Consider the following 19,058-nt stretch of genomic DNA (forward strand, 5'->3'; position numbering starts at 1 on the left):
AACTTCTTTTATCTTCACCTGGACTTCTAATCTGATTTCTAACAGAAGGTTTTTTTTAAAGTTGATATTTATTTTTTTAAAAAAGACTTTTAAAATACTGAATAAATGTCAGTCATTTTGAAAGACTGAAAATCTAACACAGAAGTTTTTTCCAGGGGAATGGCTAACATCAGGTAGAAATACAAGGTCTGAAGTTTTCTATATCTCTTTTTTTTATGATTTTTTTTTAAAGATTTATCTATTTCTTTATACAAGCACTGGGTACAGTCAGAAGCGCGGGAGGGTGAGAGAATTCACCAAAGCCAGAGCAGGGAGCAGAGCAGGCAGAAGGACCGAAGCACACTGCTGAGGGGAGCAGCGGGCGGCAGGAGAGGTCTGCGCGCCATGTGGGACCCTCCTCTGGTGGCCGGGGAGCAGCCGGGGATCGAACTGGAGTTGCAGAGGCCGTGGGCAGCTTCGCAACCCAGCACTCAACCACTGTGCCACCGGGGAGGCCCTTTCTTATATCTCTTTAATGTGCGCATTTTCCCCTTGAAGGTTCCTACACATTTAATGGTTTCATTAATTTGGGGAATTCAATATATTTTTTTCTTCAAGGAAAATAAGGCATGATTTAATTTCTAGAAGATTGAAATAATGTTATTTTCTAATAATTGGTATATATGGGTTCTTTTTTACTTTGCTTTTATGCAAGTGCTTTATCCAAATGTCATCACCATTCACTTTTTATCCCATTGGAAAATGTCAATTTTCTAGACTGCTAAGAAATCAAGAATGTTAGAATATTTAAGAAAACCAAAAAGATTGTAGGTAATATAAGAATAGAAAGCATGATTCTGAGTAGTTTCATTTTCCATCCAGCCTAGCATTCAGAGTAAGGAAGGCACCAAACAACTTAGTTTGTTAAAATTCACAGGTGTATCTTAAATATTCATTGCACTCTAAGTGAATGAATTGGACTGCTCTCAAAAAGTGTTTTCTAAACCTATTTACATCACAGTAGTTATTTATTGTTATTGCTGCTGTCTTTTTTTTTTAAAGATTTTTATTTATTTATACAAGCACTGGGGTACAGGTCAGAGGTATGGGAGGGTGAGAGAATTCACCAGAGACAGTGCGGGGAGCAGAACAGGCAGACTGACTGAAAACACTGCTGAGGGGAACAGCGGGCGAGGCAGGAGAGGTCTGCCCCACCGTGTGAGTTTCTGCCTGGCAGGCTGGGAATCAAACCCACGCTGCAGAGGCTGCAGACAGCTTCACAGCATAGCACTCAACCTGCTGAGCCCCTGGGGAGGCCCTGTTGCTGTCTTTTTGTTGCTGTTGCTATTACTATTCCAAATATTCTGGCTGACATAATTTTTCATGTATTTCCTTTTTTCCATAGCTAAAAGTCAAGTATCTTTGCTGACAAGGCCTTTTACACTCCCATGCCTGAAACAGTGAAAAGTTGGATTTGATCTCCTTCTGAGATGTCTGCATAGGAAACAGAGTTGTTTGGTTTTTTTTTTTTTTTTTTCCTTAAAAAGCAAACGAATTTACTGAACATTGGTTTGGGACTATATTTCCTTTGGGAAAAAAATAGACCTTAATTATGTGTTCTTCTCTCTCCCATGTATCAATCATCTTCACCTACAATGTGGTAAGGATGAAGATGATTTTCTTCACAAATTATGTTAATTATTTACTTCAGAATTTTTTTTTTTTTTTTTGGTGATCAAAAACAATAAACTCTTGCTCTTTGAAGCAATGTGGATGGAATTGGAAGGGATTATTTTAAGTGAAGTGATCCAGAAGGAGAGAGATAAATACTGAATGGTTTCACTTATATGTGGAATCTAGAGAAATCAGATAAAGAATCAGACAAAGACATTGTTGGCAGGAATGCAAAATGGTCCAATCACTTTGGAAAGTGTTAGGAGCTTCTATAAAACTAAATATATTCTCAACCTACTATGCTGAAATTACATTCCTTGATTTTTACCCAAAGGAATTGAAAACTCATTTATACAAACCTGCACATGGATGTTTATACAGCTTTGTTTATAACTGACAACATTTAGAAGCAACCATGATGTCCCTTAATAAACAGTTGGATAAATAAATATTGGTATTTCCTGATAATGGTACGTTATTCAGTGCTATAGCACCATAAAAATTAACTATCAAACTATAAAGATACAGGGAGAAAACCTGACTGCATATAAGTGAAATAAGCCAATCTGAAAAGGCTACATACTGTATAACTATTGGATAGTCTGGAAAATGTAAAACTTTGGAGACAGTAAAAAGATCAGTGTTGTCAGAGATAAGTAGGGGTGGGGTGAATACAGAGTATACAGAGGGTGTTCAGAGCAATGAAAATTTTCTATATAAATATACTGGATATATATCACTTTTCCAAATGCATAGACAGTACAATACGGATATTAAACCAAAACATAAACTACAAATTTTGGGGTGATTGTGACATGTCAATCTGGTTTCAGCCCTGATAACAAGGATGATTATAAGTGTACTAACCTGGTGAATGATGTTGATGGAGAAAGTTATGCATGTATAATAAAGGGGATATGGAAAATACCTCCATAGCTTCCTCTTAATTTTGTTGTGAACCTGTTCCAAAAAAAAGAAAAATACTCATCTCAATGAGAAACCCTATAAGTTCACTTACATTCCTAATATACAGATGATATTTTTAAAAGTATTTGAAATTAAAAACATATCAATGAAATAACAATTGTTCAACAGATATATGAATAGAAATTAGTAAGATAGGGCCTCCCCGGTGGCGCAGCGGTTGAGCGCTGGGTTGTGAAGCTGCCCGCGGCCTCTGCAGCACTGGTTCGATCTCCCGGCTGCTCCCCAGCCACCAGAGGAGGGTCCCACATGGCACGCAGACCTCTCCTGCCACCCGCTGCTCCCCTCAGCAGTGTACTTCAGTCCTTCTGCCTGCTCTGCTCCCCGCTCTGGCTCTGGTGGATTCTCTCACCCTCCTGAGCTTCTGACTGTACCCAGTGCTAATATGAATAAATAAATAAATCTTTGAAAAAAAAAAAGGACTACTTAAAAAAAAAAAGAAAAGAATGGAAAGAAAGTTGAATAATTATCTTCCCTTTGAATCACATCATACTTAAGCTGTTTCGGAAAGGTAGCTGAATAAACAACCTAATTTTACAAAATCTTCTTTAAACCCAGTGAAAATAAGACAACAAACTTATACAGTCTTTCAAATCAAGCAACTGACAAATCAACAAGCATCTCTTAAGTGCGAATTTTATGCTAAAAAAATTAATGGTGCTGAAAACATCTATTTGATTATTCTCCATTCCTCTTTTTCCACTGAGTAATAGTTCTTTAACTTTTTCTCATTTAAATAACTTAAACATATACAATGAAATATTGTACACTACATGTATATTTACTTCCGACCCTGAGTTTTGCATTTAACCATAGTTAATTATTTTGCCGTAAATGCTTTTTAGATGGTGCAATTTGTTCTTAATGCCTTAGCTTTCCTCTTTGGTCACACAGCTGGAGTGGAACACGAAGACTCCACCGAGCACGTCTCTCTGGGTGAACGTTTAAAAAAAAAATCACAACTAGTAGGCAAAAAGCCATTTCCTCTAGTCAGGCTGTGGTTATCTTGATCTAGCATGACAAATTGGTGTTCCCAGAGTGGCTGCAAAGTAATCAGACTGTGACAAATGGTTTACTTATAGCAATTTGTTTCCATTTTACTGAAAATTTCCACAGTCTTAAAAAAAAATAAAAAGATTTTTAATGGTATTTGAACATTGTTGAAAGTGAACTGCTTGAAATGGCCAAAACTCAAAATCTAAAATCATTGTGATGTCTTATGAGATGTGACCAGAAACAGGACTTCCTGGATCATGGAATATACTAGAAATTGTTCCTCTGTCCACTGGTGACAGCACGGAGTGACCTGAGACATGACCTGCCAGCCACAGTCATCAAAACTTACCTGGTAAAGTCCTTTAAGACTCTGTTCTCAGGGCCTCTGCAGTAGTCTAGGGGCTAAATCTCAGTGCTATCACGGCCTGGCCTGAGTCAATCCCCAGCCAGGGAACTAACCCACGTGGCGCAGAAGACCTCTTCTGTCTCCCTTGCTGCTCCCCTCAGTATTGTATTTCAGTCAATCTGCCTGCTCTGCTCCCCACTCTGTCTCTGGTGAACCCTCTTAATTACCCCACCCCCAGCACCTCTGGCCTGGACTCCAGCTCTTATATGTATAAATAAATAAAATATATCTTAAAAAAATAAAGTAGAGATTGGGGCATAGAAAGGACAAGCTTTTGTGCTAAGTGTTAGCTCTGTGCCAGGCACACATGATGGAGTAAGATGATTTGCCTATGTTATTTCATCCTATAGAGTCAATTTATTCTCCCGTTTTATAAATAAATGTGACTTATAAAGACAAAATTGTTAGAGATTAAGTAAATACAATGTCTTCTTTCTGTCCATTTATTCAGTATCATGTCTCTTATTTTTACTTTTTAACTAATTGGTATATGAAATAGTCTTTTTTCCATTGGTCTGTGTTATGAGTTAATACAAAAACAAACAAACAAACAAACAAACAAACAAAAACCTACATTGAGCAGAGAAATAGTTAATAATCTAGAAAGTTAATTAACAAAAAAAGAAATGTGGTCTTAAAGTCATTGTAATGTTAAGTTTCAATTCATACATATTCCATTTAAAGCAACTTGCTTTATTCTGTACCTACTTGTTATTTTTTCATATTATTTCTTTAATTTTGTTATTACCATATCTAGATATGCACTGAAAGAGAAAAGTCTCATATCTGTTTTTTGTAATATATCTTCATAAGTCTAGTATTACTGAAGATTAATTTCCACATGTCAGTAGTATTTCCTAACAATTACTGAAAACTCTGCAATATCATAGGATTTCACTTAACTTAAAATTAAATTAGTCAAAACTATTGATATCCCACTGATATTCTTTTTTTTTTTATTTTGGAATCTTATCTTCTTCCTAATCTATTTTGTTTCTCCTTTAATGATCAGCTTATAATTACATTATAATATAGGTGACTTTTTATGTTCATCATTTTGAATTCTAAATAAGGTTTGATATGCATACAACTCACTTTTATGTCAAGAGAAAAATAAGGGGGTGTTTGCTTATATTTAAATAACAAAGATATTTTATATTTTCTTTCTTTTAAAGAATTAAAAATCAGATGTATGCATTTTACATAAGCTTGTTTTAAATAGTCCATTGTCTATTTCATCACAGTCCCCTTATTCGCATACCATTGCCAATTAGATTGTACCTGCATTTTTCCTCATATGATTTAAAAATAGTCTTTCTCTTGAAAATAACATATTTTACTGTTTTTAAGAAAATAGGGCAATTAATTAAAGATGTAGATTGATGAAAACATGTAAGTAAAGTGTAAAACAAAATAATGACTTTCTTAATCTGGCAGGATTTCAATAATAATCCAGAATTCATTTCCAAGAATTTGTTTTCCCATGATGTTTAACATAGTGTTAAAGTTGGCTTTGTATTTCTCAGAAGAGTACATATCTAAAACCCATTTATATTTTTCTTTATGTTTCTAATAAAATGTCTTTTTAAAAAAATTGTGGTTTTTTTAAGATTTATTTATTTATGCATACAAGAACTGGAGTACAGGCCGTAGGTGTGGGGGGTGGGTGAGAGGATTCACCAGAGAGAGAGTGGGGAACAGAACAGGCAGAATGATTGAAATACACTGCTGAGGGGAGCAGCAGGCAAGTCAGGAGAGGTCTGCTGCGCCATGTGGGTAGCTCCCTGGCCAAGGATTGAATGCACGCTGCAGTGGCTGTGGATAGCTTCATAAGTTGCATCTTAACCCCTTGTGCCATCAGGGAGACCCTAATAAAATGTCTTTATTGTATGTTATATGCTTGGATCTTAGAAGAAGTCTCTGATTATTTAAAAATTAAGAATATTTTCCTTGTTAAAGTCATTGTGCTTTTTCTTGATTTTAATTGATTCTGAGTTTTATGATTAAAGTTATAGTGAGAAAAAATTGCTGCATATACCATATTGTCTTCTGCGTTGCCTTGGGAAAATTTAATTAGATAAGCATGTTAACAGAGGGACTTAGGAAGGGAAGAATTTTGACTTAGCTTCCAAATTTTAACATGAAATTATTCCAATGATGTCTCTCTTCCCTCTCACACATATCGACCAAACCAAATTCAAGGACTTCTATTAATTATACTCTGACTTTGTATAACAAAGAATCATGATCCTCTTCAGTGTATTTTCTCCTTTCATAGTTGGTGTCTCTCTTTTATGGTGACTACTGCAATCCTCATTCTTCATACTGTCCTCTATCCTTAACCTCTTTTCACTCACACATACACACACACAAATTTCTTACTACCTGTATATCGATTTAACACCTGGGTATTCTCTGAAAATACCTCCTTGTTTCCAGTTGAGTGAAAGCTTTTTATACTTCCCAACCAAAGGAGGGGGGCTAGGGTTAATATAATTTATAATTTCCTATCTCTGATTTTTTTTAAGGATTTATTTGTTTATTTATACAAGCAATGGGTACAGTCAAGCGTGGGAGGGTGAGAGAATTCACCAGAGCCAGAGCAGGGAACAGAGCAGGCAGAAGGACCGAAGCACACTACTGAGGGGAGTAGCAGGCGGCAGGAGAGGTCTGCGCGCCATGTGGGACCCTCCTTCGGTGGTCAGGGAGCAGCTGGGGATCGAACCGGCACTGCAGAGGCTGCGGGCAGCTTCTCAACCCAGCGCTCAACCGCTGCGCCACCGGGGAGGTCCTCTGATTATTTTTTATCCTAAAGTGAATATCACTCTTTCTTGAAGTTTCTAAATTATTGAGTATGCCATCATTTAACCATATTTATTGATGCCACCCTCTTTTACCTTGACTGCTCATATTCAAGAACTGTGAATTTTAAAACCTAGCTATTAGTCTTTTTTCTTCCACAGAAAATCAGCCAGTCATCATCAACTGGGTAATTTCTAAATGTAGATAACCATTCCAAAATATCTCCTCAAAATTACTTGCCTTCAATATCATTATCACTATCCCAGTTCCTCTCACTCTAAATCATTGTCACAACACTCTTAGGAATTTCTTCACTTAAACTCTTGCATGAAATCTTACAATCCAAAATGTTACCATCCTACCAAATCTCCTGCCCTTTTGTTCTTATGCCAGTATATTTTATTCTTGAAGAACTATTGTCTCCCACTTACTCATAATCTATCATCCACCTCACAGTCTCATTTTATTTCCTCCCTTTGCATGACACCTTAGTAGTTTAACGTTTTTGCTAGTATCCTAACACTATCAATTCTTCACTTCATAATAATGAAAATTTTCACATCATCTGTTTTGTAGCTATACAACCATTTCATCTAATTATTTGCTGTTCCCAGATTTCTGAATATTGTTAGAGAAAATAAAGCAATTGTATGAATTAATACCAACTATTTGGTCTCCAGATGGGATTTCAGCACAGTTCAGCAATTCTTTTTCAAGTCTCGGTTCTGTTCTCTCTCCATTTTCTCTTATTTGCATTGCCAAATACAACTAATAACTTTATACTTTCTATTCCACAACAATTCATTATCAAACAGACACTTTGCCTCTTAATTCACAGAAACACTTTCAAGCTATTTCGTTTAATACATTCTTAATGCTCATATTCATATTCACAAACGTGATTTCACCAGTTTTAAGATCGCAAATGTGTTCTTTTCCCTTTTATTTCCTTATCCTTCTCTATCAAAGATAGCCAGATTGTTTTTAGTCTCTTATTTCAATAGTGATTTCAGTGAGGGGGGGTTAAAAAAAAGAAGTTTTCTTTACTTCTGTTTACTGTATTTTAAAGTTGAGAAGAATAAAAAGATTGACACAAATGTCACAATAGAAATAAGAGAGTTCCATAGGAAAAGAAGAGGAATAATTTGATACCCAATAAAATATCTTTCAAAGATGAATACAAAATAAAGATGTTTTCAGAGAAAACCAAAATTGAATTTATCATTGAAAGGCCTGTCATTTTATTAAATGTAAAAATAGGAAAATGATCCCAGATGGAGGCACAGAGCTTCAAGAAAGAATAAGAACATTAAAAATGGTAAATATAGTTGAATATAAATAATTAATAACTTCTTAAAACATCAACAATAATAACAAACATATGTTGTGGTACTTATAACCTATGGAACAGTCAAAATATAACAGCAGTACAAAGGGCAGGAGGGGTTAAGTAAGTTAAACTGCTGTAAATCTTTGCATCATTCAAGAAATGATAAAATGATGTATAATAAAATCAATTTCACAGTAGACTAATTGACATAAGATTTAAGTTCTTATGGCATATTTGTGACCACAAAATCATCACCAAATCTCTAAGTAAAGATCCAAGATACTTATAATATTAAATGGCCATTTGTATTCATTTATTGATTCATTATATTACAGGGTATTCTGCTCATATGTGCAAATCAATATTTATTTAGTGCTTCCTGTGTATCAGGCACTGAGTTAGGACTACAATATGTGTACTTACATACATACTAGCATCTTTGTTGGCCAACCACTGGAAATAGAGAAATGTGTTTCAATAATAGCATCCTGATGTTTTGATAATAACACAAATATTTGCATCAGGGTCCTTGTAGAAAAGTGAAGACTTTTGCCACAATTGAGATTCAAATGTATAATGATTTTTTTTTTTTTTCATGGACAGGCAGAATTAGAGCTGAAATGGGTAAATTCAGTACTCATTTAGAAGACTCATAGAGCAGGACACTGGGTAATTGTGTCCCGTACATTAAAGAGAATAGAGATTCCAGGTAACAAGTGAGGCTATTTCTATCTGACCATCTGCTAGTCCTCTGTTCTCTCTCTCCACACACAATGCTTTTCAGGAATAAAAGAGCTGCCATTTGCTGCCCAAAATTTTTTTAGGGAAGTCCTCTATGGAAGAACTGATAAATAGCTTTTCTGTTAACCAAGCAAGAGAAGCCCCCCAGACTGGAGACTGGCAGGATCAATATCATCACCACCCCCACGCGTCATGGCGATCTGTGGTCTGGAGTTTCTCAATGTAATGGAAAGCAACCAAGTAGAAGGAGAATTTTCAAAGACTCAAAAGGAAAATGACAACAGGGTAGAGTGATCACAGGCAGGAGCAATTGTGAATGTGGGAACCTGACTGACCTCTTTCTCCTTTTCCAACCTCCACTCCCACACATGCAAACACACAACCTCCACTCCCACACATGCAAACACACACTGAGCCAAAGACTTCTAAAAAGAATAGATCAGAAGAGGACAAGAAAAGTAATAATAACTAATTACATCTATACAGTACTTCATTTTACCTCTTTGACTCCTCTCAATAACAATATTAAGTTTGGTACGATTGTTTTGCTCATTTTTTGATGAAGCAAATAAGACAGAGGGCTGGTCCTCCCTGGTGGCGTAGTGGGTTGAGCGCCGCACTGTGAAGCGGCCCACAGCCTCTGCAGCACGGGTTTGATCCCAGCCGGCAGGGATATTTTCCACATGGCAAGGCAAACCACTCCTGTCTCACCTGCTGCTCAGCTCTGCAGTGTCTTCAGTCCATCTGACTGTTCTGCTCCTGCTCTGTCTCTGGTGAATTCTCTCACCCTCCTGCACATCTGGCCTGTACCCCAGCTCTTGTATAAATAAGCAAATCTTTTAAAAAAAATAAAACACAAACTTCCTTAAAAAAAAAAAAAAAAGACTCAGAGGGCTGAAGTAACTAACTGAAGATAAAGTCCACCACAAAGTAAGTAGAGGCTAGATCATTGACAAACAGGCATTTGTTCTAAATATTATTTTTCTCACTTTCATATAAAATAATAGCAATGAAAAGGGAAATATTTGGGGCCTTTCTACTGTGCCTCTATGAATGAATCCTATTATAATATATATAGTCTATACATGCATGTCTGAATGTATATGTATAATGCATGTGGAAAGAGAAGTGGAGAGAGAATAGAAAATGGACTATTTTGTTGTTATCATTACAGGGAAATAAGAACCTTGTAAATATTTTTTCTTCAATATTCTAGCTATCCCAACTTCAGAATTAGAAAAATATCTTGTAGATATTAACATATACCAGAACCCAGGGGAAAAATACATTTGGACCATTTCCCATGGAACTTTGAACTGTAGCTACTGGATCATGTGATTTGTCAGTTTCAGACCTGAATTACTCCTGTAGTGGCCCTCAAACACCGGATTGGTGTGCAGCTAATGAATAGCTCCAAGGGAACCACCTCTCACTACCTCTGGTGACTTTATGTGGACTCTTTGGCTGTGAGGTCAGTACATACTCCCAATGACAGCCCTCCCATTGAAAACTGCATTGTCCTTGGCCATGAAACGAAAGAGGTGGCATTACCCCAGGACCCTGCAATTACTATTCAAACATGACCTCAAGATCTTCAGGTTAACGTGATTTCTCAGCGAGTCTTTCACATTTCCAAAATTAGCCACAGGACCAGCTTCACTAACCCCTTGAAGCTGACTGAAGATTCTTTTTTGGGGGCTGCCTGGATTTTGCCTTTGAAGTTTCAACCTGGGAGCAGTTGTCTGCCAGCCAGGATAAGCACTCCCAGAGCTTCCACTGGCAGCCAGTACTAACAAAGAAGGGATAAGACCTCTGAGAGTGCTGTGCCATCTACCAAATCACAGCAGAAAAGAGGGTAATCAGGGCTCTTTCCACAGGGTGCTTCAAGAGTGAATCCAATCAAATTAAGAGAAAGTCAAAGAGAAAAGATAAAATAGCTTCAAAAGAACCCACAGCTACAGACTTGCCTGTCAATCAGCAGGAGTCACAAGCCAATCAGAGGGGAAGTTAAAAAAAAAAAAAAAAAAAAACTCTTTGAAAGAAAATGCATTAGAATCAGTTGCATTCCAGTAGTGTAGGGAAAGGAAGAAAAAGCTGGTCAACCCCTACAACATTCAGAAAAAACCTGATAAATCAGCCCAGACAGCTAAGTATGTTCAAAATTACACTTGCACATCTGCATTGGCAAGATTTTTCCGTCTCTATGATTTTGGCATCCTCCTAGGCTACTCTCCCCATGGTCTCACAAAGCTAGTATAACCAATGAATGAATGAACAAAACTCTTAAACAATAAGTACAATTGCTAATTTGGTAGGCAGATGCAATTCAGTAATTCGCATGATTTTTCCCCTCACTGGTGTAGAAGTGTGTTTGCTCATCTTAAGAAGGTAATTAAATCTTTTTTGTTTCTAAATGTAAGGAGTTCTTATGCTTGTTTTTGAAAGTAGCTTACAAAGAAGAGTTTGCCAGACAATATCACAGTCTTTTGTTCAGGAAAGATCAGACTCATTTAAGCAAAGGGGATGGGTGACTTGTGAGCCAGAGGGAGAGGAAGACTTGAAAAACCAGGAGCAGACGGGTCAGATAAAATTAGTTGCTTAATGAAATGGGGAGATGATGAAGCAGGGGAGATGAACGGTCAGGAATCTGTGACCTACATACATGCAAGTCACTAATGGGGAACTTTAACAGGAAGGATACCTGTTAAACACATGTGTGGCCTTGACAGTAGTTTCAATGGATCTATGGTAAAGTCTGCTGATGGTGGGGTGGAAAGTTCTCTGGGGAATTTTTGTACACTCTTGGAACAGCGTAATCTGCTCAAAAGAACAACAATAAAGATGGTGACAATCAAAGACCAAAACTAGGCCTGTCCCATTTTTTCTGATATTGCAGTTGGCAGTGCAATGGCCCTTCAAAGATGCCCACATCCTAATCTGTGATTATGTTACCTTGACTTCTTGACAAAAAGGACTTTGCAAATGTGATTAACTTAAGTATCTTGATGGTGAGACTATCTTGGTGGAACTAATATAATAAAAAGGGTCATTTAAAAGAGGGAGATAGGATTGTCAGTGTCAGAGAAGGTGATATGATGTCAGAAGCAGAGGACAGAGAGACAAAAAGAGAGAGGCTTGAAGATGCTACACTGCTTGCTTTGAAGATAGAGGAATGACTAGTCAAGGAATATAAATGAACTTCAGGGCTAGAAAGGCAAAGAAAATGATGCTCTTAAAGACTATAAAAGGAACAGAACCATGTTAATTCATTGAACTTCTGAACTACAGAACAATAAGCTAATGTATTTGTGCTGCTTTAAGCCACTAACTGTGTTGCTATTTGTTACAGCAGCAATACAAACTAATACTAGCATCTTTTAAAATCAGTGTACTTGTGTAATCTGTGACAATACAGAATAGTAATCTATAGCTTTTAGAAGCAACAGATTATATGTACACAGACAATCATGCAGATATAAAAAACACAGTGTTGGGTGAATAAAAGTATAAGCCATGGTTCAATATATATTACAAACAGTACTACATATTTCACAATTATGTATACCTAAAACATAAGAGTTGCTTGGGTGGGAGTAATGAACATATGGAGGGAGTAAAAGGGCATCAATCAACTAATGAATACAGAAAGGATAGTTTTCCTCTTTTTCTGCAATTTAATTTCAAAACATTTAAAGGTTTTAAGAGTTTGTCCACTACGTTTTTTAACGGATATTTAAACTTTATCTTTGTAACACCAGAAGTAGGAAAGGACAAGCTGCAGAATTCAGCCTCAGAGAAATTATAATTTACTCCAGCAAGAGGACTTCCCATGATAAATTACCATATTGCATGGTTAAACAGAGTTAATTAAACTTTAGTTTACCATAATGAAAAATGTCATTTAGTTATTCTTTGCTAGATATTTTTGGATCATCAAGTGGAGATGATGACTTGGACCCTTCTTTCTCACATCCTCTGCTTTTGCTTTAGGAAATGAAATGTATCACCAACCACTTTTTTTGTGTGTGTGGGACCCTCGCCGGCGGCCGGGGAACGAACCGGTGCTGCAGAGGCTGCGGGCAGCTTCGCAGCCCAGCGCTCAACTGCTGTGCCACCAGGGGAGGCCCTCACCAACCATTTTTAAGTGTAACAATAACTCAGAGAAATTGTTCCTCAGTCTTAATTTTGACTTAAAAAAATGGTCAGATTGAGAGTGGGGATCTAACAATTTTGATTCACAGATTAGTTTGATGACAATTAAAGCATTCCCTGAATTCCCTTGAAGGTAAAATCTGTAAAATACAATGCTGTAAACCAGCATAACCTCAATTTAAAAAACAAGAACAAAAACAAAGTATAAACTATCACATTAATATATTTTTAAAATAATCATTGCATATTGATAATGTTATGCATTTTTATATAAATAAATTTATTTTTAAATAAAGAGAAAGGGAGAGTGAAAAGGAAGACAGGAAAAACAAACAGCTCTCAGGTCAAAAGTATATTTTAAAAGCTCAACAATAAAGAATAATAATCATAAATTATATATCCTATCTGAGTTGTAGTTATTACATATAAAACTAAGGGAAGACTTGACTTACCAAGAACATGTGTCTTCTTGATTTTGAAAATCTTTTCTTAACCTAATAATTTCATTTGGCAGGAAGGGGTGAGCCGGGCAAAAGGCTGGCCCTCCAATTTTAAATAATTTCCTGCATATCTATTTGTAATTCAAATGAAGACTCTTCATGTTCATGTGAGGTGTGTGCGTATGTGTGTGTGTGTATGTGTATTTTATATTTGTTTTAATGCTAACTACAAAAGGGTCTCTGTAAAGGAACAAGTTGAATGCCCTAAAAATAAAGCCACTTTTATTCGTATATGTAGCGTAAGGTAAAAAGTATCAGGTTTTTCTGCCCTCCCGCCATTAGGATAGATGAGGGAACCCTGTGGTCCTGAATGCATGCCTGCTGGTGGGCACCTGAAGTGGGTACACCTGGGCTGAGAGACGGTTTATAAGGGCAGCGTCACAGGGACGCCAGCAGAAACCAAGAACACGCAGAAGCTGAGAGAACACCACAAGAGCCCAGATACAGTGAGGATTTGCTGGGGGCTGAGAGGACTGCCAGCCTCCCAGCCCCCCAGCACCCCTGCCTGCCACATGCCTGGTAAATCTAAATAAAAGACCTGCAAAAGCCACTGAGGACTCTGACTCCTCCTTTACCCAGTCTGCTGGATCAGAAAACCTGCACTGTGGCCATTCCTGATCCTACAGTATATTACGCTAGTCTTGTGGATTATGTCAATACAATATTGGAGATACTTTCTCCTATATTTTAGAGAAAAAAATATAGCCAATTTCCTTGAAAATTTTTTATTTTGCAAATTCCTGAGCAATAATTTGGAAACTTGAAATATAGAATCAATCCATGTGATGAATCAGCTGCTCTATGAATGAAAAGGGTGATATTGATAACTATTGTCTCTTTTTTTTTCATTTCTAATAGTTGAAATGTTGCTCTTCTACCACCCCAAAAGGTTTCACATTTCTACCCAAGACATTGAAAGTATAGGAAAAATAAGATTTCTCCTGTGTTTAGAAAGTGATTCCTGAGGCTGCATAAATACTTCTAAGTAGCAAAAAAGAAATACAACTTGTTTTCATCCCTTGGATAATCGAAGCAACCAAACCATAAAGTTTTATACTCTTAACTGGCAAATCCTGGGACAGCAATGGGTATATTATGATGAAGATTGAGGGTTTTTATTCCTCAGTGGAGTCACAGTAATTTCTCGCAATTTCTCACAGAATTTGATTGCTTTTTAGAAAAGAAAATTAATTTCCTAACATAAGCTGGTTTGTTCTCTGGTGAAGATGGTTCTCCTCAAATAAAATGAATCAAGTTGCTCATGAGCTATAAAAAATACTCACAAAAACATTCTGACAAAAAAAGAGAAACAAGTTTCACTTGTTACCAGTGAATCTTTCCTGCCCAGAGAAGTAACCTCAAGGTTGCTTAGGGAATAATTAAATACGAAAATTCTTTTGAAATGTTTTATTATTTTTAAAACTGTAAAATAGACTTCTTTCTCTGCTTGGGGAAGCATATCAGTGAATATTCTTTCCTACTACACAGGTTGTATTTCTTCACAGTCAAAATTCAGCCTCAACAGTTTCTAGTCTCTTTCAAACCCACCATTGGTGGTTGATATATATTTGAGTTATTTTCTAGAATGCAAACAAATGACCTTAATAGCTCATATGGATCTGTGTTCTTTCACATTCGAAAATCTTATCTTGTTAGTGACAATAAACTATATTTATTTCAAATAGATTATTCTATCTAAGTAATACCCAATGAATATAAAGAAAGGGTATATAAATACAGAAAAATACAGTGTGTAGTCAAAATGATGTAATCATGAGCTTCAATGATTTATTTCAGGTGAATATGGTGCCTTGATTTTAACAATGTGCATGATTTCAATGATACAAATATCTTCCTAGTTTTGAATCTGGTGCTGTCAACATCTGTTCACAGATCAGAATTGGACAGCACTTAGAAACTACTACATAAAAGACATCATTTTTGCTTTGCCATACAATTATATCAACTGAATTCAAAATATAATAAACAAGAAAGGACAAGGATTATTTTAGGAAACATAAAGCTAACATTTTTAATAATGTAGTAAGATACAACTTATTCTATACAACTTATTCAATAAAGGGGAAGAGTGGTGATGAGGGACTCGGGGAGAAGATATATGTGCTTGGAGTTTCTTCTTATCACTTCTGAACAGCACTAAACTTTTACCCTGCTTCCTGGTTCTCATTTTTTTCTTTGTCTAATTCCTGCCTTGTCCAGATCTTTCAGCTTTGGTGACAGAGGTGTGTTACCTATAAACTTAACTCTGTCCAGTTCTTAGCAAGGTTGATGTCACATTCTATGTCTGGAATTGGTCAAACTGACCATTTCTTTTGAGCTCTAGACAACCTATATTCCACTGAGTTTCAGTGAGAACAATTTTTCTAATCTGGGTGATTAGTTCTTAGCTAAATGTTACTGATTTCATTGCAGTTTTTGTTGAGCTTGAAACTCATCCTGGTCCTTACCTTTAGTCTGTTGACTGGAGCTCTGAAAAATGGCCTACCTCTTCCCAGTTTTCTCTACTATTGGAACAAGATTCCTCTCCTTTACCTTCAAGCATTAACTGAAACCTGACTCCAAATCAAATGGAGTATGTGGACCATTATAAACTGTTTACCTAATCATAAATCAAACTGTTTACCTAATCACTGATTTTGCCTGCTAACTATTACTAACACAATACCAATTTATTTAGCACACAGTTCTGAATATGAGCAAGTAAGATGACTGGGCTAAGCAAGGCCATTGTCTAGTTGCTTATACAGGTTGCAGTTCAGGTTCTGGACTGGAAGTATCCTAATTCTCATCTAATAGTTTGACCTGGGTTTGTTCTAATGGAAAAGGTAGTAATCACTGGGATAGAATGACTAGACTCAGTACTGACACACTGTCATGCCCACCACTTTCTTTTCATCAAAACAAGTTAGCCCAGATCAAAATGGGGAGGACAATAAATGCTATTTTTCTATTACAAAGTTTGGAACTGAGAATTATGTGACTGTAAGGTGGTTGAAAAGATGGGGAGTTTTTGATAATCTTTGTACTGTAGGCTACTCAGAAACATTTATGGATTCCACTCATTATGGCCAGCTTTGAACATTAGTGCGCATCCACCCAACTTCACACCCACCAAATTTCACCCTTTTTCAATACCTTATTTGGACTTTTCTTTTACTTCTTAGGAGAATGATAGAAAAAGCCACACCATCACTGATTTATCTACTTTCTATACTTTCAATCCAATTCATTCTTGGATTTATTCTTTCCCCAATGTACTTTTCGTGACACAGTGCTGCTAATAACTGTCAAGCAGTAATTAAACATGTTTATATTAATATTTGAAGATTTTTTTCCCTCTTTTGGAATACAACCTAAGGGAAATTGGATCAAAAGTACTTACAAAAAAAATAAGTCAGTCTAGACAGCTATTTACCAGAAGATAAGATCCTAAGTAATTAAAATAGTAGCCCTATGGTCCATCTAAAGCATTCTGACATTCTGTTCCCCCTACACTACTATCATTTATGAGGTATATTTCGAAGTTGTCATTCCTACATATTAAAGATGAAGGTCAGGTATCAACAGTGGCTTCTTATCTTTGTAATAAATAGGAAAAATTTTTACCTAAGGAGCTAGATCTAGATTTATCTTCTTAACAAAAGCAAACTGGAAAAAAATGTTTATTTTATATCTCTCTGATTAATCGGTGTGCTAACAATAACCTAATTAAAGATCTGAGATTTACTAAGTATCTGGACACACTTGAGCAAATCTATGTAATAAAATAAAATAGAATTAATTCAGATGGGTTAGCCACTTTATTATATTACTAGTTATCATTTTTGGGGAACATTTTTAGCATTTTTTTTCTCATTTAAATTTTTATTTAGTAGGTGTGGCTATAAGCAAATTACTGATTTGGAAGCTGAGTTTCCAATAAATCAAGTGATTTGCCCAAAAACTGCACAACTATTGAATGGTGAGCCAGCCACTTTATCCTTTATCCAATGCTCTCAACCATGGTATTATAATGTTTGAGTCATTTGAACTCTTAAAATACAAAAGTGTTAAGTAGAAGGACTAACAAATGGAAAAGTTACAAGTTTAAATTAGTTACAATAGTTGAAAGACTTCTCTTGTTTTGAAATCTGTACACCTCCATCAAATTCTATTTCTTCTAAGAAGCTTCTTTGCTCTTATCAGGGAGACCCTAAGGCATAAATGTTAATAGATTCTCCCTTCTCTGGGTTTCTAACTTCCAATACTCATTTTTCCAATACTTGCTTCCAATATTGCTTCTATTCTGACTTGAACTAAAATCTGTCCTAGATTGTAAGTTCTGGAATGTGGGGAGCTTGTATAGTGACTAACCTTACATGTTACAGAAAGTAATATGTTTACATAACATAAATATGTGTTAAAAGTATATGCTTACACATATATATGAATCAAAGATGGAATTTCATTTTGATTCTCATTAGTCTCAAGCATTCCAGGATCATCAAGTGTGTAGTTTCTAATTTAAAGTGTTTATTATAATTGATAATAAAAATAAATATTTAGTGTTTGTTTGGGCAGCATATATACTAAAATTGAATAATAAAGAAATTAGCATGATCCCTGTGCAATGATGACACTCAAATTCATGAAGCATTCCATATAAAGAAAAAAAAAAGTATTTAAAGTAAATACAGTCATTTAGAAATTAAATAGAAATAGATTACAGTTTCTTAGGAAAAATTCTAGAGTTATGTAGAGTTCTGTTCTTAAATGTTAAAGCCCTCCCAATTATGATAAGCAGTGATTATAGTGCATTTAACCTAGAAATAAGCCATGGGCTAAACTAGTCCATCCTCTAACATTCTTTTAATTAACACACTAAAAATACTGTATAAGCTTGCAGTGCTAAGATACAGGTGGTGACACTTCAGGGGTAAACCCTATTCTAAGGGATTAATTAGCATTTATTCAAGTACATAATAATGGAGTTTTAAAGGAAAATGAGCCCACTGGGCTTGTTTACTCACTTTTTTAACTTATAGAGGGCATTTTAATTAACTCCATGGCTTTTAGAGCATTTCCCAGGTGCTAGAGAAAACATTCCAGTGCCTAAACATTAAATATGATAAACCAATGTATTTTTTCCTTCATTTTTTTGTAGTCTTCTTTTCCTTTAAAAAATAGACATATTATTTATTTTATTAATATTATTAAGTGTGTACATGTTACAGTATATAGTTACTGAAATCCTTTCCCTGTAGATAATGATTGTTAAGTTTCTGAAAGAATTGTGATAGAAATATTTCTGTGAATATAAATCAAATATACATTTTTTTCTATGTTTTAAGCAAATGGTAGAATTTTTTGCAATTGATTTTACATACTGCTTTTTATACTCAGTGATGTATATAGTAGATACTTTTCCATTTTGTTACAAATTGATCATTCAGTCTGAATAGCTAAACCATTCTTATCTTAGATGTTTACCTTT

At 35.7% G+C, this 19,058-nt stretch overlaps 1 non-coding gene across 1 annotated transcript; it reads left to right on the forward strand.

Annotated features, from left to right (window-relative positions):
- Positions 1-18,129: 18,129 nt before the first annotated feature.
- On the forward strand, positions 18,130-18,232 carry LOC119256411 (U6 spliceosomal RNA). The gene has a single exon (XR_005127750.1). It is a non-coding gene; the product is annotated as a U6 spliceosomal RNA (small nuclear RNA).
- Positions 18,233-19,058: the final 826 nt, after the last annotated feature.

The sequence above is a fragment of the Talpa occidentalis genome, unplaced genomic scaffold, assembly GCF_014898055.3.
Source record: "Talpa occidentalis isolate TD23 unplaced genomic scaffold, MPIMG_talOcc4v2.1 talOcc4.3, whole genome shotgun sequence".
NCBI classification, from domain to species: domain Eukaryota; kingdom Metazoa; phylum Chordata; class Mammalia; order Eulipotyphla; family Talpidae; genus Talpa; species Talpa occidentalis.